The sequence below is a fragment of the Podarcis cretensis genome (genome assembly GCF_951804945.1).
Source record: "Podarcis cretensis genome assembly, chromosome: 3".
In the NCBI taxonomy this organism is placed as follows: domain Eukaryota; kingdom Metazoa; phylum Chordata; class Lepidosauria; order Squamata; family Lacertidae; genus Podarcis; species Podarcis cretensis.
The window spans coordinates 104,234,458-104,260,384 of record NC_137172.1 but is presented as its reverse complement, the minus strand read 5'-3'; the positions used below and the strand labels follow the sequence as shown (position 1 = coordinate 104,260,384).

Genomic DNA, 25,927 nt, shown 5'->3' with positions numbered 1-25,927 from the left:
CCAGTCTTTGATTTCTCTAAAAATGCTGTTTTCTGCATGTTACACAGTTGTATAGATCCTCAAACTATTTAGCTGATTATTATCAATAAAAAGTTTGTGAATGTTTATTCAAAACCAGCCAAGGAGTCCAGTTTGCTTTGTTGTGTCTTCAAATACTTTGTAAAGGGTTTCCATTCATCTTTAAAGTCACAGTTATCCTTGTCCCGTAGCTTGTATGTCAGCTTGCCAGTTCTGCATAATCCATCAATTTTTCTTGCCATGATTCTTTAGTTGGGGTTTCTTCAGTCTTCCATCCTTGTGCTATTAAAACTCTCGCAGCCGTTGTCGCATATATGGAGATGTTTTTCAGCTTTTTTGGCAGATCTTTCCCTACAATCCCTAATAAAAATGCTTCAGGTTTTTTAACAAATGTTAAATGGAACATTTTCTTCAATTCATTGTATATCTGAAGTGACTTTTCTAGCAGAAAATGGGCCATTTTCCCACTGTTGCATGCCTTTTGAATGTAAGATACCTTTTAGCCCTCATAGCCTAGCATAATAGAAAATGTATTGCAGGCACCTTGAACAAAATGGGTGACATTTTTTTTTAAAAAGTTCACTAAGAATTAAATAGATGCAGTCATCATTGATGATAGTGATCATTCTGAAACAAATCTACCTTAGCTTTCTAGCTAGTGACTTTCTGTGATCTTGGCCAGCTACTTAAAGACAGTTAAGTGAATCCCCTTTAACTTAGTGAAGTGAGCAGCCTGTGCAAAATGGCAGGACCAGTATGCACCGTGTACTCTCCCAATCAGTAGCACCGTATCCAGGCACCACTTCTCAGCCAGCAAAGCACCCTTCACAGAATGAGAGAACATTGCAGAGGCCCCTGGGGGAATAATCTCACTTGAACCTTTCCAGGAGGAAAGTTGGGCAGGAGGCTTAGGGAAGTAGTAGCAGCAGATGAGGTGGATGTTCTGGCCAGGGAAAGGCAGTGCTGCTCTCGGGCTTCTTGCCCAGTAAGCTGGCATGACTTCAAATGTGAAGCACACCACTACTCCCCACTCAGTTAGTGTGACAGGGTGCTTCAGCCTGGGGAACCTCCAGCTACTGTGCATGGGAGAAAGCAGTGGCGTAATGGCCAGGAGAATTCAGCCCCTGAGCAAGTTAGCCATGTAATATCCAGCTCACACTGTAAAGGCTGGATATTCTTAACCATTTTGTGTGTGTATTTTGTACTAGTTAAATGGTGAATTCTACTTTCCTTAACTGAGGCTAACTTCACCTGAAGAGTTATGTTTGTAGTTTGGGAGTGCTCTTGGATCTAGCTTTCAGAATATCAGGTAGTGCATCTGTCTTGGAGCATCTTCACACACCTTTGAATGATGTGCCAACTGCACCTATTCCTGTACTAGCTGGTTTTAATTTGGACGGTTTTAATTTGGATGGTGAATTACATGCTCCTTTGAAGAATTGTGTAAAATACGGCCTCAGTCACCTGTGGTGGTGTTCTGCTGTTCTACAGAAGTGTATTCCAGCCCCTTGTGCCTTCTGAAAAGCCACTACCAGTCCCTCTAAGTGTCCCTGTTTTCCAGGAACAGTCCTGTAATTACAGAAGCCATCCTGGTTTCTGATTTGATCCCAGAATGTCCTGCTTTTCCTTAGGATGTCCCTATTTTAATCAGAGAAATGTTGGAGGGTATAGAGTTATGTGACCCCCGAGTCAAGAAGCAACCTCTAGAATACATCTGAAGGCAGCCCAGTATAGGGAAGTTTTTAAATGCTTAATGTTTTATTATGTTCTTATATATGTTGGAAGCTGCCCAGAGTGGCTGGGGAACCCAGTCAAATGGGTGGGGTATAAATATAAATATAATAATAATAATAATAATAATAATAATAATAATAATAATAATAGAATAGGATGTCCATATTTTCATTGGGACGTGGGTGGCACTGTGGGTTAAATCACAGAGCCTAGGACTTGCCGATCAGAAGGTCGGCGGTTCGAATCCCCGCAACGGGGTGAGCTCCCGTCTATCGGTCCCTGCTCCTGCCAACCTAGCATTTCGAAAGCACATCAAAGTGCAAGTAGATAAATAGCTCTGGCGGGAAGGTAAACGGCGTTTCCGTGCGCTGCTCTGGTTCGCCAGAAGCAGCTTAGTGATGCTGGCCACATGACCCGGAAGCTGTACTCCCTCGGCCAATAAAGCGAGATGAGCGCCGCAACCCCAGAGTCAGTCACGACTGGACCTAATGGCCAGGGGTCCCTTTACCTTTACCTTTATTTTCATTGGGGAAATGTTGGAGGGTATGCACTACACAGTGTTGGGAAGCCTTCTAGAGCAGCATGCGTGATCTGTGAGCCCTCCCCAAGAAGCATGTCCTTTTTATCTTGTTACAGAGAAGCAAGAGCAGCTGGCACAGACATTTGTAAATTAAGTGGCCCGTCCGTTTTGAGAAGAGCAGTGACCTGCCTTTCTATACAATGGCAGAATTCGGACATGATGATGATAGGAGTGGTTATGTGTGCATGTACACATCTGCCATTTCTTCTTCAAAAGAGACATCGTTCAAGGGTCTTGACAATAATCTTTTAACTGAAAGCTTGTCAAGGCTAGACGGGGGAGAGTGGTGGAGGTCTGAAACTTTACTTAAGAAAGAGCTTTGGAGATATTTTTCCACACTCCTCCAATCAACCCCCTACCCCAATCCTATGATCAAGAGGGCATTTAGCTGACACCTATTGTACATTTCGGAGTCCCACTAATTTCAGCTTTCCTCAGTGGGAAATGACAAACCATAGCACTGCTACTTCAAAACTGTCACTAATGGATGTATTAAGGGCCCTGAAGTGCATGCTAATGAAGCCATTATCTTGTCCAATAATTCGTGGATTAGAGCTGTCCTCGGCAGATGCGGGACAGCATAGGCTTTCAGTGACATCTTTTATCATTGATTCTCACATTACCACTTTAAAGTATCATAGGAAATCCAAGACACAAACCTAGGTTAGATGTAGTAGTAAAAGACACACATCAGCTAAGAAATGCAGCCCTTGCATTTTGCTTAAAGTACACGGTTGTGTTTGTAAAACAGCTCTGGATTTAGAAAGGGGTTGGAAGTGTAGAAAGCTTAAGTAAGTAAGTGACACATTTTTCAAGGCTGAAAATTAGAGCCGGCTCTTGACTGAATTTAGAAGAGTACCCATCTGACTATTTTTATTTAAAGGCATGCTTTGATGCATCATGGCTTAGAACAAAATACTTGGACAGAAGACAGGAATGTCACACAGGAGCAGAATCTCTTCTGGAAAATGTAATTATCTGGCCTCATTTTACTGTAGTAGAATCCTGTTAAAAGCGTCTGCTCTTCTTACCACTTTAGTTAGAGACAGTCTTCTAAGTTATTCTATTCATTCATTTCATCTGTCCATTGCCCAAGAACTGTAGTTCTCTGAGCAATACTGAAAATCAAACTGATTAAGAACCACAATTCCAAGAAAACAAAAACCGATAAAGTAACAGATAAAACTATGAAAACAGTATAGTTTTTTATTGTTTATTAAGTTTGTATATTACCCTTCTTCTGAAGAGCACAGGGAGGTTCACAATATAGCCATTCTAAAGCAAATATCTAGAGAGTAAAACATCACAGCAGCAGTTTTAATTGCAACAGAAAGCCAAAGGGATAAATTCCACAAAACTAAAACAACCATAGTATAAATCCCCAGATTAATTAAATAAAAATAAATAGATAAATAAACAAAAGACCTCTGAAACAATAGGTCTCTGCCTAGTGCTGGAAAGACATTAAGGTAGACACCAGGTGAGGCTGTCCTGACAAGGAATTTTCACAGCCAGGGGGCCATTACTGAAAAGGCTATTTCTCATGTGATCACCCTCCATACCTCAATTTGAGGTGGTACTCAGAAAAGAACCTTGTGACAATCTTATTCAGGAATTTTTTGTTGTTTTGCAGTTCTCGCATCAAAATCTTATTTGCTCAGGAATTATGTAACATTACCCAAGGGTTCTATCCAATGTTAATCATTTGCAGAGTAGATCCAGTGACATTAATGGATCTCAGTCATGTCCATTAATTTCATTGAGTCTCTCCTGAGTACAACTAATTAAATATGGGGGGGAAACCCACTTTAGGCTCTTGTAAACAAACTCTAAAGAACCACTTTAGGAATTGCCTTGGATATTACCTTGAGCACACTTAGAACAAGCAGTTCTAAGGAATTTCAGCAGGAAATGAGATTGAGTTGTCTTGATTTTGTATTTAAAAAATCCTAAATGTCACCTTTCTTTTTAACGCTTGTATGAGTACTTGGGATTTTTCTCCTTAAATCAGGCCTTCTATTCTGCAAGTTTTACCTAGTGTTTGGGACTAAGAAAAGTTAAAGCCAGCAAGATTAACCAGTGTTTTGAAAGGGAGTCTTATTTATGTTCTAGGTATAAACGTCCTTTTCTGCAGTAATTGTCTGTATAGACCACCTTTTTTCTGATGTATTCCCAGGAAAGTTTGGCAGTGGTTGCCGCATCATATGTTAGAAATGCAGAGAGGTGGATATGGAATGATCCATGTCTCTAGCAAATTAACGTGGAAAGGCAGGATGAAATCATGTCAATAAAACTTCGGTCTTTGCTGAGTGTTTGCTTACATTATTCTTCTACTGCACTGAACAATGGCACACTGAAAAGTCACTGGTGGGTGCCTGGGCAGGTGTGCTTCCGCTTCCATCCCAACCTACAATGACATCTGGCTGCTGTGCTCTGGTTTCACCCCACCAGTTTCCTTTCACGCAGGGCCAAGGCTGTTCATGCTGTCTTTGCCTGTCATGCTAGTTATGATGATGATACCATGCAGTTTTAATTAATTCCAAAGCTGTTCGAGCTTGGAATCAATTAGACAGAAAGGGAGGCAAGAAACAGGACTGGACAGCAGAGGAAAGAGGTTTGCGTATCAAGGCTAATCCGAGGTTTTTGTTGCCCCCAGGCAATTTTTTTTTTTTTTTTATGGATTCCATGCTGTCCCTGAGTACCATCACTCCACCAGCCCAGCATCCTGTGTTTTGCATCTAGGCACTGTTATGAGTGTGACTTCCATGTCCTGGGTTTCAAAGGCAAGAGATCGAGAGACAGATATTCCACTGTTGGCGTTACTGTCCTGGAATGCAGGTGTGCTTCGTAACTGTTCTGGATGTCTGTTCATTTTTATATCATCAGTTCATGAGTCAGCAAGGCCTAAGCATTTTAATATATTGATAGTGGCACATCACAAGCCCCTCTATTGATGCATGTCTTACAGATAATTTATGTTTGGCTAATCTTCCCACAGAAGAAATTGGAGCTTTATTCATTCTCCTACAGAAGTCCTTATCAAATATGTAAACAGAGCTAAATCTAAACATTAGCTATTACTGCGCTTTTTTTAACAGTTCCAAGGGAAGCCCTCTTACCAAGTTGCTGTTTGTTGACCAGAGGAAATTCAAAATTCATCACAAAAAAATCAAACATGACTTTTGGTAATATTTGTGGACCTTCAAGATGAAAAATTCATGAAGCCAAAGCTGGATTCTATGTGCCTCTGCTTTAAAACATTCTGTTTCAAAAAATGCATAAAAGAAGGACGGTTCAGTTCATCCTTTCCACCATCCTTCTAAGTTTCTCTAATTTAGGAATAATGTTGGGAAGGTTGTGGCGGCGTTCAAAAGCCAGTGGAAATGTACCTCACAAAGAGTGGTTGTGGGATATTTTATAGCATATGGGTCAATCTAAGGCTCTTGTTAGTGATGTTACAGTGGCTTCTGTCAGGGACAATTGCATTTTCCTTATACATTTTGTCACAGTATGAGGTTTTAAGTATCTCTGCTACAAATTTTAGAATGTGGTGTGCATGTTTGTCTCTGCCAAGAGCTGACAGCATATACCAGGGATTCTGATATTTACAAGATGTGAATAAATATTCTGATGGCAAACCCTGAAAGACATTGAATTTGTGACTTCTTTTTCAGCTGACTATATTGTCGTCTAAATTCTATGGTTTGTAAACATTCAGGTGGGAATGTTGCTTACGCAGAAATTATTATGTGACATTTTTATCCTGCCCTTACTCTTAAGGAGTTCAGGGATGCATATATGGTCACCACAACGTAGCACTTTGTCTACATAATGCCGACCTTGGGATCTCAAAATTCAGCAGCATCCCGTGTGATGCCAAAATTTGGTGCTCCCTGCCTCTCGTTTCCCATTATACATTGTAGTTGTGGTGCCCCCAAGGCTCTATTGATGTTTCGCAACCTTACCCTGTTGCAGGATCTTAGCCAGACACAGTTGAATATAGCAGAGCATACACAGACTTCCAGAAGCAATCAGTTGCAGACAGGTAGAATGAAGCAGGAACAAGACGCTGCTACCAGTAACTTGGTTACTTATAGGTGTTTATTATTTACAGCAGACTTACAAGTTACTATATACAGGATACAGACACGGATCTTAACTCTCTCACTGAACAAACTCCAGAACACACACTGACCAACCAACTAACCAACAGGAAAGGTCATGAGTCATCATGCCTGTGTGGAGACCTCAACCAATAGCAGAGTTGTATCTAAGGCGCCATATCTCTAGGCAGAATAACTCCCTCTGCTCAGTCTTCTTGGCCTTCAGCCAACTCCTTAATTGCTTTGTGGGAAGCTGCATCAAATAGCATGTAGTCAAAAATCCCAACAGGCTCTGTGCCTAGTATGACCAAACTGGTCGTGCGCCCCTAACTCTGCCTCTGGATGAATGATAGTGACTGTCACAAGTCTGCCAGTGAGCTTCATGGCTGAGCTGAGATTTGAACCTGCTTATCCTATGTTGGGGGACATGGGTGGCGCTGTGGGTTAAACCACAGAGCCTAGGACTTGCCGATCAGAAGGTCGCCGGTTCGAATCCCCGTGATGGGGTGAGCTCCCGTTGCTCGGTCCCTGCTCCTGCCAACCTAGCAGTTCAAAAGCACGTCAAAGTGGAAGTAGATAAATAGGTACCGCTCCGGCGGGAAGGTAAACGGCGTTTCCGTGCACTGCTCTGGTTCGCCAGAAGCGGCTTAGTCATGCTGGCCATATGACCCGGAAGCTGTACACCGGCTCCCTCAGCCATTAAAGCGAGATGAGTGCCACAACCCCAGAGTCGGTCACGACTGGACCTAATGGTCAGGGGTCCCTTTACCTTTACCTTTATCCTATGTTGAGGCCTAATACTCTGTGCACTACATCTAACCACACTCACATGAAAGGCGCCATGAATTCTGGACAATCATGTCAGATAATGGAGAAGCTATTGTATGGTCTGACATCTTTATCTGACAATAAATATGCACATTCAAAACAAGTTGTAGCAGAACATTTGAAAAAGGGGTCCACCACTGTGATCACAAGTTAACCTTGCTGTATTGTGATCACTTTATTTGCTATATTTCCTATAATCTAAGCTAGGATTTATAGTTATAGTCCCTGATCCAAAGATCCACTTCATGCTCAGATGGTCAGCACTATCAGTTTTGCCACAGCTGATCACCGGTTCATAGTGGGCTGGAGTCGATCCTCCCTCCCTATGAGTGATCAGCAATTACACAACATTAGGTGCTATGTGCTTGGTCCTCATTCAACAGAAGAAACATTGGATACACAAAGTGGAAATCCATCAATGCATTCAGCTCAATTTCATTTGCAAAGTTCTCTGTCCAAAACGTTACTGACACATAAGTGCAATATGTTTAACCAGTAGCTAAATGGCCATTTGTTGTTGTCGTTTTTCAGTTCAATTTATAACAACAACACCTCCAGGTCTCGTTGTTGTTGATCATAGCAGTACACTCTGCAGCACTCTCTGGGCTGTTATAATCAGTTTAATTAGGGAGAATATATTGAAATTGCTTACGCCCGATTAATAAAAACTTGGAGTGATTATTTAAACGTGCAGCAAGTTGTAGTTTAAACTCTGAGCTTCACAACATGGCTTGTGTGTATACTTGATAAACTAAATGTTTATTTCATCTTAACAACATGCTTTCTGAAGAAAGACGGTTGTGCCTCTGAAACCTGCAGTCTAAGATGTTTTTTCATAAATCTCAGAAGTCTTTTAGTTGAATCTTTATTGAAATGCTAAATCTTATTTTGTGTAATATTAAACTTTCTTATGAATCATTTTCATCTACTGAAGACAACAGAATGTACACTCTGCATCAGGATATTGGCAATATCTTCTGAAGGGAATCACTAACACACATTACTGCTTTCCTTCTTGTAGATAACCTGGTGCTAAACTTCAGACAATAATTAGTTAATAGCATCCTTTTATTGTGCCTATGTCACTTGAAAATAAAATGTGTTCCAGTTGAAAATACATCACTCTGGAGTCTTAACTAACTAGTATAATACTTCGTCTTAAGAATAATCATGTTAAAAATAAATAAAGGATTTGTTAAGAAGTATGTAAACTTCTAAAGGAAATGCAATTGCTTCCTTATCGCATAAACTGAGTCCTCTGCCATTATCTCCCTGTATTAATGCCCTGATCTCAATTTTAAAACATTTTCCCCCCTTTAGAACACTTCATATCTTACAGCCAGCCACTCTTACAAATTTTAATAAACTACTGGTGGATACAGACTCCCTGATACTTGCAGGGCAATTAAAGGTCACTAAATAACAAGCAGCCTTATTTCTTATTGATTTCTCCGTGAGTACAAGAGAAAAATATAGACAGGAACTTCCACTTAATTGTACAGCCTGTGCAACAAAAACTCATCCCTTGAAGGAATAATTGCAGTCCACGTAGCTCTCCCCCTCTAACCTGAACCCCTTGTATAATAAGCTTTTAGTGGAGCTGCCATTGCAAAATACAAAAGACAGTGGGGGGAAATATAGAAAGACTGTATGTGTACAAGAAAGAAAGTAATTTAAAGGGAAGCTAAATTTAAAGCAGTTAATTGTTTAGATGTACGGTATCTTAATATCCAAAAGATGAGGGAGGGAGACTTGAAACAAACAGTGTCACATATGCGATTCACATAAGTAGGCCAGCCGCTGTGGGCAGAGGAATAAAGAGTGCAAGATATTAATTCCTGTAATGAGTCCCATATTGTACTGGATTAAATGGCTGGAGGTTGAATGAGCCGGCTGCTCTCTTCTGTCAATTTCTTCATAGATTCTGTATTACGAGCAAAGTAACAGCTAGGTAATTAGCATTCAGTGACATGGCTTGATCACATGACTTCCCTCACCCCTTGAGATTTTTAAAAATAGTAAAGTGGTTTTGTGAAAGCACTGGCACACGATGCTAGGCTGACCCTACCATGTCAGCTTGAGACTTAATTTCAACAAGCCCTCTTAAGAAAATAACTTACGGTTTTTATATCCGTGCCAGATGACCCATTTTGTATTTTTGTTTATTTTAGTGTGTGCTGCTTGATTTTATTTGCTATGTTGTTTGGGTTTCATTTGAGATTCTGCATGTTGCGCACATGCACACACATATTGTGAGTTTGCAGTGTAGAAATGAATAAAGAATATTTAAAATAATGGCAATTGGCTTACTCAGCACAGTAACTTATGATTCTACCGCATTGGGTGCTTTCATGAAAATTTAGGAGAATCATCTCATGGTGATTTCAGCACTTCAGAAATAATTATGTGAACCACATTCATATGGAAGTGAAACGCCTAAGGGCATTTTGTAGTGCTGGGCAGAGAAGCAATCAGCCCAGACTTTTTCATTACTTTCAGAGGTGGGGATAAGGTGAGGACGCCCCTGCCTGAATATTGGATTAATATTTAGGGAGAATCTAAGAATTTTCAGGTGAGGGTGGGCTTATATTTACAGATGAAGTTCCTGAAGGTGTTTTTCCCCCCTTTTTTTGAAAATGAGGAAACTTTGACACCATTGCAAGTTGGGTGCCGTCAGCAGCCTGACAGCCTTCCCTGTATCAATTTGGACCGAATGTTCCCACAAAGTGATGCTACGTCAGTTTATAGCATAATTATTATGGAACATTCTGTCCAAATCTTCAAAGGGACCACCACCACACTGCTGAGTGTTACACAAAAACAAATATACTTCTTGGTCACTTTGCCATTAAATGTAAGTTCACGCAACCTCAACATTATTTGAATATGATCCTCAATTTTTCTCCCCTATTATAGCAATGAGATGAGTAGCTATATAACCTTTAGAAGACAGCCCTGTATAGGGAAGCTTTTTACTGTTTTGTTGTGTCTTTATATATGTTGGAAGCTGCCCAGAGTGCCTGGCACAAGCTTGTCAAATGGGCAGGGTACAAATATTATTATTATTATTATTATTATTATTATTAGTCACAATCTTGTTCACACCTCCCTACAGCTAAGTAAAGAAGCATAGGCTCAAGTTGTACTTTTGAGAGAGTGTGAATGAGATAAATCTTATCTTTATTCCTCCTGTTTTTGCCCATGTGTCTTAAAAAGTAGTCTAAAACAAAGAAATTAAACTGGCAGAGCTTTTCCTATCATGAAGATAACTGGAAAGGAGGGCTAAATTTCTGTGTTCAGCTGTTGTTAAAGGAACAGAGACAGAGCTCCCAAAATCAATTTCAAAATACAAATAAAGTGCTTAAAATCCCCAGGACAGGCTGGTTGAGATCCAATTTCTTCAGAAAGTGCATTTAGAAACAAACACTAGCTTCTGACTACAGTTCTTAGATAGCTTTCCATCTGACGACTCTTGTTGACTGTAAAATCCAGCTAGCTGTCACTGCAAGTTTCTCAAGGTTTAACAGTAGAACTGAACTGACGTATCCCACTCCTTCATCATTTCTATATATATGTTATTGCTAGTCCTTGCAAAAAAAAATGCATCTCTTTGAACACCCCTCCCAAAAAAACAAAAGAACCTGGAAGAGCTAAAACCCAGCAAAGAGGTATGTTAATGGTTGACTGATTGTGCACTCCCATGTTCTGCTTTCTGGTAAATGTTAACTGGGGAGTGTATCTGTGCATGTGTGTTCTTTCCTCGCTGCTAGTCCTGCACAAACCTGTAGCTTCCCATAGGGAAGGTGAATGGGAAGGGAGAATGCAGGTTGTCCTACCTGTCCAGAAGAGTCTCTGGATCCCTATTCAGTTTAATACCAGGTACTGAGATTAAAAACACTGGTCCACAGACTGCAAACTCACACAGAGAAGCAGCGAGTTGCATTCATATTAATGCAAGCCCAGGTTCTTCAGTACCTGGGACAGCTCCAAGAAAAACATTGGTTGCTCCAACAAGCTCCCAACTCATACTGAGCTCTTACTTTATCTCTTGCTCTGATTACCTATTCCAATCTCTCTCTCTCTCCCCCCCCCCCCCACCAGTAGCCTGGAGGATGCATTCTTGCAATCTGTTCCTATTTTGTTAACTTCCTGGCACCTCTTCTCTAAGTCAGTGTGCTGGGTGGTTCTTGAGGCCAATTGTGAGCTATGAACCCTGTGAGTTCACAGCCCACATTTGGACCAGAGGATTGGATTCACTGTCCACTGGCCTCAACCAGTTGATACAATACACATTTTGTTGTGTGGATGGATGCAGTCTGTGGTCTTGACTCCCTGTGCTGAAGTGACTAAGACATGGGTCAGCAAACTAAGGGCCGTGGGCCGGATCAGGCCCAATTGCCTTCTGGATCCGGTCTGCGGACGGTCCGGAAATCGCCACGTGGATCGCCAACATGTATGTTCTTTCCCTCTCCCTCACACGGCGGTGGTGGCGGCGGCGGCTCCTTCCTCTCTCCTCCTGGCTTCTCCCCGCCCTGCCTAGAGGAGGAAGGGGGCTGGACTTTGTTGGTGCCAGCAGCAGCAGTGCTCAAGTGGCCGCCATTTTAAGCAGCCCTTCTCCAGAGCCCTTTCGCGCACTGCTCATCGTCCCGCCGCCGCCAGCCCCTGCCGCTCGCAAGACACAGGTAAGCAGCCACTGGGGCTCGTGGTGCTCTTGCATCATTCCCCCCCCCCCAAAAAAAATTTAGTCTAGCCACCCACAAGGTCTGAGGGACCGTGAACCGGCCCCCTGCTGAAAAAGTTTGCTGACCCCTGGACTAAGAGAATGAAGGCAGCTCTGTTGTATTTTAATATTTTGTTGGAAGCCACCCAGAGTGGCTGGGGAAACCCAGCCGGATGGGCGGGGTATAAATAATAAATTATTATTATTATTATTTGTGCAGGATCTTCCCTTGTGTGTCAGAATGCAGTTGGCATTTCAGACTGAGAGCTGCATATGTTGTGGAGAAGGAAGTGGGTAACTTAATTCAACTGGGCAGAAGAAGTGCATTAGGCATTATCTATTCTGGTTAAAAGTTTGTTTATACACTGAGCAGTATAAAAATGGCATTCTTTCTGCTAAATCTCTGGAGATGTTATGTGCTCTGAATTTTATCATTTTCTGTTGCTTATTGTATGATAAGCATAGCTGGCTCCAGAAAGTGCTCTCCTTTCTGAAATGTGTTTTTGTAGAAAGGCACAAAAATGGTGAGAGTGTGGCATAAAGACACAAAAATAGTGAGATGCTGGAGTACAAAACAAAGCATTTTTATTTTTTAAAGAAGTTTACACTAATGTTGCAAGTTATCAAGGGGTGTAAATTTTTGTACAGGCTATGCTGGCCTATGACCATAATAATGTTTGTTGTTGTTGTTGTCGTCGTCATCGTCATCGTCATCTGTACAGAGGCTTTTTAAGCATGACACCACTTTTAGAGGCTAATGTGTGAACTGGACCTTTATGTTGTGCCTTTGTGTGTGTTTACCTCAAATACTGATGCAAATAACTCCCAGTGAATTCTATACACTTAGCCTCTGAAATAACTGTGGTGTTTTGCTTTAACACTCTCTCCCCTCCCTGGGAATTAATTTACAATGAACTTAAAAAAATTTTCAAGTACACTTTTCCCAAAAAACCCGAAGCCTTTCTGCTGGCAATGCCAGGTAAAGAAATCAAAAAAGAGGACAAAATGCTATTCCTCTATGCCACCACAGCCGCAAGAATTATGTTGGCGCAAAACTGGAAAACGGAAATTATACCTAGTATAAGTGACTGGCAGGTTAAAATGGTAAATTATGCCGAACTTGCTAGATTAACAGATAGAATACGAGATCAAGATGAACAGAAATTTCAAAAAAACTGGAGTAAATATTGGAAATACATTGGAAACGAACTGTAGAAAGCACTGGCGGTTTTGGAATAACACTTACAGAGAAAAACCAATATCTAAGATTAAAAAGAAAATACGTGACCGTGGAATTTATTTGATACTTACCAAAAGGGTGGAAGGGAGTCCAGGGCTCTTAAATAGAGCCCAAATACAGAGAAATTTGTGTTGGTGTTTTTGTTTTTGTTTGTGTTTTGTATAAATGGGGAGACAATACAATGCATTATGTAAATAATTTAGAATTAATATGTTTATTAATAGGTGTATTATGTTTTTGTCTTGATGTGTGCAATTGTATATTTTGATTAAAAATGTAATAATAATAATAAAAAAACACTCTCTCCCCTCCCTTCCCCACCCAAGCTTACTAGTTGTGACTGAAAATATCGCAGGTTTTAAAACTCAGATTTTGAAGTCCTACTCACCCACCCACAGTCATGCTGCAGACATTTATGCTGTAGTGTGGTGTCACTTGGACTGCCAGGTGGGCATATTCATTCACCTTGGCATCCCGTCTTTTGTTGTAATTTCTAGTCAGGCTGATTACAGTGGTACCTTGGGTAAAGAACTTAATTCGTTCTGGAGGTCCGTTCTTAACCTGAAACTGTTCTTAACCTGAGGTACCATTTTAGCTAATGGGGCCTCCCGCTGCCACCGCACGATTTCTGTTCTCATCCTGAGGTTAAGTTCTTAACCCAAGGTACTACTTTCGGGTTAGCGGAGTTTGTAACCTGAAGCATTTGTAACCTGAAGCGTCTGTAACCTGAGGTACCACTGTATACCTTTCATTCCTGGAATGGTTTCTCTGTTATAAAGTGTATTGTCTGTGTTTGCTCATAGTCTAGCTTTCTATCATGTCCCCTGGGTGAGAATAGATATAGGCTTAGTAGTTTCTAGTCTCGTGTGTGTGTGTGTGTGTGTGTGTGTGTGTAAGTAACCTCTACAAGCACAAATATTTACTGAGAAATTAAAAACAAAACCATACTTCCTTTCCTTACCAGAGAGCAACTATAATACATAGTAGCTAGTCATGCCCGTTACATACCTGTGCCCCCCCCCCCAGGGGTCTCCTTTTCATTATCACAGCTGTCTCTTTTTGTTTAACATGGGAGTTGAATTATGAACTGCTCAGAAAATCTGTATCTGGTACAGCAGTCTGCTTTGTGGAGAATTCTCTCCATTAGTTATTCAGCTCTATGCCTTCTGCACAGTGGAAAAGAATGTAAAATCTGAAAAATGGCCATTTGGTGCTATAGATGGCACAGAAATTCAGTTAATTATTTTTTTTTTAATAAACCCTGCCCCCCGCCCAATGTTCATAACTTTTGGTTACCGTATCAAAAAAGCAACGCAAACTAGTAGCAATTATTACATTCTGACAGTACATTCCATCTGCTAATGACAGCTCAATTTAAATGTTCCCTCAAAACACGGTTTGATGAATTGGAAATAAGTTTCATTCTCCTTCCTCCCCTCTTGCACATGGCTTCAGTTAGCAGTTTCGTGACAACCATAGATTTACTGTAATATTTGAAACAGCAGTATCTGATTAGCTCTTGCCTTCCAAACCAGGTGCAGAAGCAATGGTTATAAGGTGGGTTCCTGATTCTGGTTTTGGAAGCATGGCTTGTTGATGCGAAAAGAAAAATGTCTCGTGAGCCTGTGACTCATTTCCAGTTCACCTCAAAAGCAGTGGAACTTGAGACTACAGGTTACATGAAAAAATACTTCCTTTTGTCTCTTCTGAGCATAACTTCCAATCAATTTCATTGGCTGATTCCAAGTTCTTTTATGAAAGAAAGTTCTCTAGCCAATATCGCCATACCATTCATAACCTTATAAGCAGTGTGTAATGGGGTATGGGGTTGCTTGTGCGTAAGTCGCAAACTGCTCTGAGCTGAGTAGTTTGGTTAAAACTTTCCCCAGCCTGGACAGTCAGTACACCGTGACTGTCTCAATCACTGGCAGAATCCGTCAGTGGGCATTTCCTGAATTTCTTCCAACATAGAAGTTCTTTCACACCCAATGGCCGCCTGCCTTCTCTGCGCGAAACCTTTCTGCGCAGAGTGGGCGTCCCCAGAGGAGGTCCCGTGCTCTCCCCGCTGGCTTCACTGGAAGAGTCCTGGAGCCTTCTCTCTGAAGTTCCCTCAGACTCCCCTTTCTCCCTGGCGTCACGTCTATTTCCTCCCCCAGCGGAGGCTTCCTCTCTCTCCTTGCTGGTTCCCTCTCCAGCATCCTTTTGGAGCCTTGGCTCCGATGGCAGTTTCCTGACACAGTGCTTTTTTCTGGGGGAAAAGTGGGGGAACTCACCATGAAGTTTGTTTGTTTAATGTAGGTCCAGTCCTCATCTTGCTTCATTGGCCGAGGGAGCCGGCGTACAACTTCTGGGTCATGTGGCCAGCATGGCTAAGCCGCTTCTGGCAAACCAGACCAGTGCGCGGAAACGCCGTTTACCTTCCTGCTGGAGTGGTACCTATTTATCTACTTGCACTTTGACGTGCTTTCGAACTGCTAGGTTGGCAGGAGCAGGGACCGAGCAACGGGAGCTCACCCCGTCGCAGGGATTCGAACCGCCGACATTCTGATCAGCAAGTCCTAGGCTCTGTGGTTTAACCCACAGCGCCACCTGTGTCCCTTGTGCCTAGATGTAAGATGTGATTAATAAGCTAAAGCAGACAATGATCTGGTTTTGAAATGGCCACAACTTTATTGATATAGGTGGATTAGAAATGGATTTTTGGCTCAGGCATTGGGTGTACATCCCCCACACAAAAATAATATTTACTTATTTTTTTTAAGGTAAGGGAACTCAGTCCCCCTGAATTCCTGCTCCCCCTCCCTGCCCGTTTATACACCTCTGTAATGTCATCCATGTTGGGTGGGATTCACCCAAGAAGTCCCATCTGTGAAAGCCTTGCACAAGGGCTACGGCTAACACAGTGGGACTTTGCTCTCCATCTCCTCCCTCTATGTGCCCCCAAAGTAGACTTAAGGGGTTAGGAGTACCTGCAGCGCAGCACACGGTGGGGCGGGGGGAGAGAGAGTTCTGTCTGTGCACATTGCAGTGCTTGTGCAGATGGAATGAGTCAGGGTGATGCTGAAATCCTCCTGTTGTCTTCCCCACCCCCCAACCTGCAAAGCTGCAAATGCTTTAAACTCAATTTATTTAGTGGTTTATGTATTTAGTTATTTACCTCTAAAACGGTAAAATTGTCAGTAAAAGACAAAGTTTAAAACAGGTGCTTTTTTTGAACAACAACAACACCACCAAAATATAAATAAAACCAACAATTAAGCTAAAAACAGATTCAAACATGTGTCAACTTCAGTGTGCCTGGGTAGGCCTGCCAAAACAAAATTGTTTTTAACAGGCACCAAAAAGTACAGTGAAGGCACCTGCTTGGTGTCAGTAGGCAGGCAGGGAGCTCCAAAATGTAGATGCTACCTTACTAATTGCTTTCGTGCCAGAGCAGAACAGGTACTATGTAGCACCTGCAACACTTCCAGTTCAGCAGATCAAAGCAACTGAGTGAGTAGACACGCCTTTTATTTTAACCTAGTGTCAGAGCTGCCCAAGGTCCCAGCTCACAGAGGACCAACGCCAGGTCGTGGTTATATACAAAAGTCTTTATTGAAGTTCAGTTTCCATTCCAAAGCCGTAGCGCGCAGCTCTACGTCTTAAACCCTAGACCGCCGAAGCTCCGTCTGAGTCTCCTCCCCCTAGACACCAGTTTAAGACTCTAGCCTTACTCCACCTCTTCCATTGTTCTTTCCTCCTCTGGGTCCGTCTGCCCGCCGGGGTGTTGCCCTTTCTGGACTCTTCTGATGCTGAAGAGTCCCCTGTGTCTTCCCCCTGCCTCCGGCGTGCTTTAGGACCTGGCTCCCAATCCGAGCTCCCTGCTGTCCCGCACGCCTGTACATTTGAACTTGGCGCGCGCACCCACCCGGCCACCTTCCTCCTGACCGTTACACTGCTCCTGTCACTGCTTCCCCCTTCGGGGGGGCTAGCTGGATCTGACTTCCCCTCCGTTCCCTCACTCAGCGATAGGGGCGTGGTCAGTCCTGACTCATCTTCTCTCCCCACTGGAGGGGAAGCCTGCCCTGACACATGGGACTCTTCCCCCCCGCTACGCTCTGGTGGGGAAACTGGTCCCGATCTCCAGCTGCTGCTTTGGGAGTCGCTGCTGGCCCCTAGCTTCTGGTGCGTCCCTCCCGGGACCCCCCTTGCCCTGGCCATCGGAGCCCCCTTCTGTGAATCTTCCGATTCGCTGGAGAGGCTCATGGAATCTCTCGGGCCACTGTCATCTTCCCCTACGCTGCCCTCAGATTCTTCCCCTTCGTTCTCCATCTCCCCTCTTCCCTGTGCTTCTGCTCCTGAGCCCCTGACACCTAGCTTGTTGAAAGGATCACAATTTTTAAAAGATGGTTATTCCTCCCAAGCTGCTGTAGGAGAGAGAAGCTGAGTGCTAAAGGCTTTCCCTAAGTAGCTGTTGAGATCTACAGAGACCCTCCCTCAGCTGGTGTTTTATGGTGTGTTATAGAATCACAGAATTGTGGAGTTGGACGGGACTCCAAGGGTGATCTAGTCCAAACCCCTGCAATGCAGGAATCTCAGCTAAAGCATCCATCTGCTCTGCCTTGGCTGTAGCCTTAAAATCTGCTGGTACATAGAAATCTAAGAAGCTGCCACATACCTTGCTAGATGTTGACCAGTAAAGCCTCAGTTACATAAGCCCAGGTGAGGGAGACCTGGCTTTGAAACTTTAAACACAACACAGGGTGCCTTTTTTATTATTATCTGGAGTTTTCCTGTGAACAAAAAAGTCATAATACTGTACAGTGGTACCTCGGGTTACATACGCTTCAGGTTACATACGCTTCAGGTTACACAGTCTGCTAACCCAGAAATAGTGCTTCAGGTTAAGAACATCGGGCTCCGGTGGCGCAGCAGCCGCGGGAGGCCCCATTAGCTAAAGTGGTGCTTCAGGTTAAGAACAGACCTCCGGAACGAATTAAGTACTTAACCTGAGGTACCACTGTATTTCAGTTTTGCTTGTTCATGCACACCATCTGCCCCTCCTGCTTGCAGTATTTGTCTTCTTCCTAAGATGATTTTCACATCCACTGGCTTGTATTAAGCTAATTTCATACATGGCTCAGTGCATTGTCTGCTGTTTCTGAATATTTACAGCTGGTTTATTAGATAGGCTTTGTCTTAGGTTATTGCTGCTCAGGGGGTTAGCTACTCATTTTATATTAGCCATGTGTCCTCATGTGGAAATATCCAGGCATATCCCTCAGCACAGATGTCTGTGTTCTAAATGGGAGGAAAAATAATTTATTACCCATGCAAGGTTAATACTTGCACCATATAATCCAATGTAACTTTGTGATATTACCTCTACCTAAGAGTCCTGTATTCCTGATTAAAAAGTGCCAGAGGGGAATGTATGCTATGCAGCCACTTATCTACCCAGAGTTTTCAATTTCACCTGCTACCATATTCCATTTGAACTCCTGTTTAGAATTTTCCAGCTGAAGTGAAATATTTGCTTCTGCTTAGGGGGTAGCAGGCCAGATGTCCAAGAAATTATATTTGGCCTCCATTCCCCTTCCCCTTTCTCTGTCTCCGGCCAAAAACTATGTTCCTTCACTGAAGTGCCATTCGCAAAATACTGATTGGCTGTAATGAAGACTTGTCTATAAGAGTATCCGTGTCAAACTTTATTTCAGTCACAGACCAGCATAAGATGAAACATACGGTACAGATGAACTGAACAAATAAGACTTAAAACAGGTAAGGGATTAAAAACTAGTAGTTAAAAGGTGATTGTATCATACATAACTTAGGAAGAGAGAAACAACAGCAAACAGTTAAAAGCGATTATAAGGGAGGGAATGTGAAGGAGCACAGGACTTGCATTTGGGGCCTAATTTGTGGCACAAACCATCCTTCAACAATATCCATCATGGCAGCGCAAACTTGAGTATATAACATCTGGGTTTTCATCTTGAAGTAGCAGGGAAGGTATAAAATTGTTCTGTGCGCTTGTTTTTAATATTACTGGCTTCCTGATGTAGTTTTCACACCTCCAAATAAAGGTGCTTGGCTGTAAGCTACAAGTAATTCAAGCCCTCTCCTTCCACAATATTTATTTATTTAAGTGCAATGTTGTTGTTTTTAAAGTGTATGGAATGCAGTTGCATGAAATGGCTCTGTGAAATAGCTTGATAAAGTAAAATTTCACAGATGGTTGGCATGAAGGCTCAAGTATTAGATCCTTAGTGTTGAAACAACAGTAAACTGGGAAGAGTGAGGGAGAGTCTGAAGGTGTGTTTTTTTTTTAAAGCAATCATTTAATAATATGCTTATGCACAGGTGCAAGGGCAGAGTTTGCCACTGTTTATGCCTTTTATAACTTTCCTCTGTGCCCCAGCTTTCACATGCCAACGAAATGCCTATGGTGTCCTAGCCACGAGCCACATTTTTCATGGGAGGTCAGTCATAGTACAGTGGTTCTGGAAAACCAATCGAGTTCTGAAACATTCGAAAACTGGGGCGCAAAGGGTGGTCTGCAAAATCAATTGAGAAAATTGAAAAACACACAGCGGAAGCTGTTTGATTTCCGAGGCGCCTTTGAAAACTGAAGCATTTACTTCTGGGTTTTTGGCGTTTGGGTTCCAGAACGTTCGTCAACAGAGACATTCAAGAACCAAGGTACCACTGTATGTGTTTCAGAGATATGTGAGAGAGCAGATTAGAAAATTGATATGGGAACACTTGATAACAAACGCACCTGTATAAATAAATAGTTTAAAAACAAGCATGCATAGAGCCTTGTACAAATCTTGCCTCTCCTGAGATGCCTTTTTTTACTAGAAGGTGAATGGCATTCTTATTTCAAATTGTGCTGGGTTTACTCATAATGGGGCAGTTATTTAAGAATGTGGGGGTTTTCTACATTGTCTCTGACATGATGTTCTCATAGCTAGCCTAGCCACATGGCTTTCTTCCGCCGTGATTGCAGTGCGTGGATCATAACTCCGCAGTAGCAAATAATATGCTCCAAATAAAATGATAACAGGTCTGGCCTGTTTCGTGAAGCTGAACCAGGTTTCAGTGCATATTTAGGGCATGACACACTTTTCCCCCCAGACTAAAGAAATAGGATCTGCTCAGGTCTTTTCAGCTTGAGACAACATCATTTCCCCCTCCCCTTGGATACCTAAAACATTGTGTAAGTAACTGATAAGTTTTTAAAATGTTCCTACTCCCTGCATGTGTTTAGCAAACAGCAGCTAGTCTCTTTCTCCCTGCCCTGAGTTTGATGAGAGAGAGGAGTAGGATTCCTGACCCCTTGCGCCATTGACCAAACTCTGAGAACATCATAAGAGTCCTGAGATAGATAGATGATAGATAGATAGATAGATAGATATTACAAGTTATCTGTAGAGTGTTTAAAACTAGGATGGGAAATTGAGACAATAGAACTGCTGCAGCATGTGTACTTATAATCGTGCGACAATCATTTTTATTTATTTTTTATTCTGTTTTGATAAATCCTTGCCTGGCTCATAGTGACTATTTCCAGTTGCCTTTTGTCTAAATGTATATTTGATTTCCTTTGGTATCTGCGATATTGTATTGCTGTTAACTATTGACTGAATGACTGCTGTTGTATCTCAAATGTGCTGACGCCGGAATTCTGTGATATAAATAAACTTCCACCGGTAGCATCATTATAATAGTACAAGCAGCAGAAATTTATGGAAAGAACAGATTAAATGCTTAGACTTAAATTCTTCAGTGTGCAACGCGGCTTAAATTGCTGCGTCTGAATTTTGGGTTGCTGAATCAGGTGGAAAAAATCAGACTGACACATCGCTTGTCTGTGCATTTTTACCATGATATATTACTAAAAGAAAAAGCTCAAAGCCTGTCATTGATAATTCTGGCTAAAAATTTGAAACATTAATTATTAAGATCTGTAGTTTCTTCTCACAATGGCCTGGGAGTCTGGTGCATATGTCAGAGTGACGACATGTAACATCAGTATATACCTAGCATTGTAGCACGGAGCATCTTTATGTATGTAATAAAGCACTTACCATATAACTGTATATATCAAAGCAACAGGGAGAGGGACCGAGAATTTGAGAGTAATATTTCTTGAACTACTTAACATTTAACTTAACGTGACATTTAGATTAAACAACACCCAGGATCACGTAAGATGCTTTTTATTATTCAAAGGCAGAAACCACAACAAATAATTTCAATATCATTTTGTTTCTGAAAAAAGCACTCCCTTGTTGCCTGGCTTATACATTTAAATGGCACACAGTCTGCACAGAGACACATATCCAGCTTGGATGCTATTGCTTTGGTGCATTGAGATGTTCAACTTCATCTTTCTAACACTACACAAGAGAGGGCCAGCATGGTATAGTGGTTAGAGCATGGGTAGGCAAACTAAGGCCCGGGGGCCGGATCCAGCTCAATTGCCTTCTAAATCCAGCCCGTAGACGGTCCAGGAATCTGTGTGTTTTTACATGAGTAGAATGTGTCCTTTTATTTAAAATGCATCTCTGGGTTATTTGTGAGGCATAGGAATTTGTTAATTTACGCCCCCAAAAATATATAGTCTGGCCCCCCACAAGGTCTGAGGGACAGTGGACTGGCCCCCTACTGAAAATGCTTCCTGACCCCTGAGTTAGAGTGTCAGACCAGAATAGGGGAATACTGGCTTCAAATACCCACTAACCTATAAAGATTGCTGCATAACTTGAACCAGTGACTATCTTTCAGCCTAACCTACCTAACGGGGGTTGTGCAGATAAAACAGAGAAGGAGAAGTACCAGTATATGCTGCCTTGAGCTCCCTGTAGGAAAGGCATGGTAAGGTAAAGGTAAAGGATTCCTGGACGGTTAATCCAGTCAAAGGTGATTATGGGGTGCAGCGCTCATCTCGCTTCTCAGGCCGAGGGAGCCGGCGTTTGTCAACAGATAGCTTTCTGGGTCATGTGGCCAGCATGACTAAACTGCTTCTGGCACAATGGAACACCATGATGGAAGCCAGAGCACACAGAAACACCGTTTATCTTCCCGTCGCAGGAGTACCTATTAATCTGCAGTGGTACCTCGGGTTACGAACTTAATTTGTTCCGGGGGTCCATTCTTAACCTGAAACCGTTCTTAACCTGAGACGCGCTTTCACTAATGGGGCCTCCTGCTGGCGCTGCACCGCCACTGCGCGATTTCCATTCTCATCCAGGGGCAAAGTTGTCAACCCGAGGTACTACTTCCAGGTTAGCGGCGTTTGTAACCCGAAGTGTTTGTAACCCGAAGCATTTGTAACCTGAGGTACCACTGTACTTGCACTGGCGTGCTTTCGAACAGCTAGGTTGGTGGGAGCTGGGACAGAGCAACAGGAGCTGACCACTGTCACACGGATTTGAACCGCTGACCTTCCAATCAGCACGCCCAAGAGGCTCAGTGGTTTAGACCACAGCTCCGTCCCTGTCCCTAGGAAAGGCATGATACAAATGCAGCAAGCACATAGACAGCTCAGTTGGTTAGAGCATGGTGCTGATAACGCCAAGGTCTCAGGTTCGAGGCTCGTATGGAATAGCTGCACATTCCTGTATTGTGTGGGATTGGACTAGATGATCCTCAGGATCCCTTCCAACTCTACAAGTCTATGATTCTATGGGCCATGGCCCTAATCCTAATCTTTGGATGTACTTATTTATAGTAAAATAATAATAATCTTAAACTGTTAGAGACACACAAATACATTCAAACATGATAAAATATGTTAAAACATTTACACTAAAGATTGAGTTAACTGCAACAACATTATCATTAAATGTTCAGGAGAATGAATGTTTTCCCCCTGGAAAATATCAGAAAAGTTGGTGCTTGCAGAGAGTGTTCCAGAGATGGAGGACTATTAACACAGAAGACCTTTTCTCTAACCACCACCTTCAGTAATTCTTTTGGACCTGGAACATACTGATGGGCCTCAGATTACCACTGCACCACCTGGATGGGCAGGCTTATATGGGAAGAGGCAGCCCTTTGAAATATTGAATCCCTCAGCTGCATTGGACTTCATAGCTTTTCCCCCCTTTAAAAGTTGAGACAATTGGACAGTAGATCCCTAAGACCGGACTCTGAAATTTGTGACTATCCAGGCTAAACTGGTAGGTCTACCCTGTCCCATTTTTTTGCTGTGTCGCAGCTAACAGAGACTCTTGAAATTAAGAGTGCTCAGCAAATTTGGACCAACAACAGAGCCCCGGGTGCAAAGCCCCAAGCTCTCCTGCCAGAATGCTTCAGCTGATAGAATAACCATATGGAAAGATTGAGCTACTGGACAACTTTAATGGGCTAGTAAAACATTTCATCCCATGTTACTCAATGTAATCAATGACTTCTCGTAATGTTCAGTGTGATCCCTCATATATGTGGTACTACTTGTTGGTGGTACTTAAAATGTAACTAGTTCCCTTTAATGGGTATTCCTGCCTTCGTGCTTTTTGGCCAAGGTTCAGAGGTTTCTGAACTATGTCCCTGGTCCCGATCAAGGGCACAAATCTCAGGTGGCTTCTCTAGTTTTCTGAAAATATCTCCCACAAGGGATAAACACTGAGATGTCTGGCTGTGATATGCTGCAGTAAAACTGACTGATCTCTTTCTACCCCATCAACCCAAAGCAGGTCTGGGATTATCAACCAGGACTCCAGACTCTCGTACTGTGTAGAGATTGACTTCCCATGTGAAGGAATAGATTGTTAGAGTCGCTGTTACACTCGTACATGAGATCAATGAGTGAGAGAGATGACAATGCCTCTCAGTGGGCACTTAAGAAAAGTTAAGCTCCACCAATTTAAACAATCAGATCAATTTGCCTTTCTCATCAGTAAATGCAATGAGTGGAATTCATAATGTACCATAAAATAGAAAATTTTAGGAGGGAGGGAGGGAGGGAGGGAGGGAGGGAGAGAGAGAGAGAGAGAGAGAGAGAGAGAGAGAGATTATCCCAGCACTTGGAGAAACTCTAGTTGATAGTTTTTGGTTCCTGACCATACACTTTAAATAATTTGCAAGAATGTGAACCAGCTTATGGATCTAGAAAGTCTGTAAACGAAGATGCCAGGCATAAATGTGATGCATTATTTATAAAGAGCCAGCTGTGGGTTATAAAAGCCAGGTGAATCTCTGAAGGCCAAAGAACAAATTGGGAGATGAGGGCATGACTGGCACCATCCATCTGAACAGCATGACTGTGGTCATCACTGAAGATAAAAATATAAATGGTAACATATAAATATAAGTGGTAACTTAAGCTTGTGGTGGCAGTGTGGCAATCTTGTCCTTTGTTATATGCCATGGGTAGGCAAACTAAGGCCCGGGGGCCAGATCCGGTCCAATCGCCTTCTAAATCCGGCCCGCAGACAGTCCGGGAAGCAGCGTGTTTTTACACAAGTAGAATGTGTCCTTTTATTTAAAATGCATTTCTGGGTTATTTGTGAGGGCTGCTTGGTGTTTTTACATAAGTAGAATGTGTTCTTTTATTTAAAATTTATCTCGGGGTTATTTGTGGGGCATAGGAATTTGTTCATTATTTATTTATTTTTTCCAAAATATAGTCCGTCCGCCCCCCCCCCCCCACACACAAAGTCTGAGGGACAGCGGACCAGCCCCCTGCTGAAAAAGTTTGCTGACCCCTGTTATATGCCATCAGGAACCAATAATTTTACCACTTCCTTTCCTCTTGGCAGGTGACTTACTAACTATCTCCATCCATAATAGGCAACATGGTGCCCTTGTAATGTTGCTGGACTCCCATGAAATCCCAGGCCGCAGTAGCCAGGATTATGGGAGTTGTAGTCCTAAGAACATCTGGAGGTACCACCTTGGCCACCCCTGGAGTCTGCATGCACACAAGCATACATTACATTACATTACATTTATATGCTATCTGTTGTTATCACAGAATTCAAGGTAGCATTCATCGGGTTTTCCAGGCCCTCTCCCTTCCAGGTGTTGACCAGGTCCATATCTGTGCAGCTTCAATGAGGGCCTTTCAACCATGCCCTGGGACTTTTAACATGAGCTATGTTTGAACTCAGTTAATGGAGCAGAGTGTACCTCACATTCTCTCTGTGCTCTAGAAGTCAAAAGCAGCCTTAAGGTTCAACAAAGGCTGCATATAAAATGACTCCACTGAAATATTTAATGAAGAGGCAGTTGTCCGGAGTTGAAAACTGGACCTCGAAACACACTTCCCTCTTCAACAAGAGTCTTGTTTGCTGCTGCTCAAACCACAAGTATGTAGAGAAATAACTTAGCACAAAGTATAAAAACAACAACACGTTCAGACCGATGGGATGAAGGTTGCTGGGTTGATTTTTATTTTTTATTTTGTTAGAAATACAATGCAGTAGTCTTCCTCCTACAACAGGTTTAGTGAAGTCCCCTGGTTGGTGGTTTGGGGTCAAACACAAGGGAAGGAAAGTATGAGTAGTTTGGGGTACAGCAGAGAGGAAAGAGTAGAAATGGAGAACCTGTGGTCCTCCTGGTGTTGTTAGCCAACTAGTCCATCATCCCCAATGGTTGGCCACAATGGATGGAATCTTAATAACATTTCTCCACTTAATAACAGTTCTCCACTCCAAGGACAGAGCCTTCTTTTCACAGGGTGCTGTAAGGTTCCATGGCGTAACTGATAGTGC

General features: G+C 42.5%; 1 protein-coding gene and 1 long non-coding RNA gene across 2 annotated transcripts in view; one reads left to right on the top strand and one right to left on the bottom strand.

Annotated features, from left to right (window-relative positions):
• LOC307212786 overlaps window positions 1-16,948 on the bottom strand; it is a 148,089-nt gene extending 131,141 nt beyond the window's left edge. The window contains exon 1 of the long non-coding RNA XR_013837215.1: window positions 16,871-16,948. This is a non-coding gene — a long non-coding RNA (uncharacterized lncRNA). The remainder of the gene's footprint in view (window positions 1-16,870) is intronic.
• The window catches only part of KLHL29 (kelch like family member 29), a 428,500-nt gene that overhangs the window by 263,378 nt on the left and 139,195 nt on the right, over window positions 1-25,927 (top strand). The gene's annotated exons all lie outside the window — the stretch shown is intronic.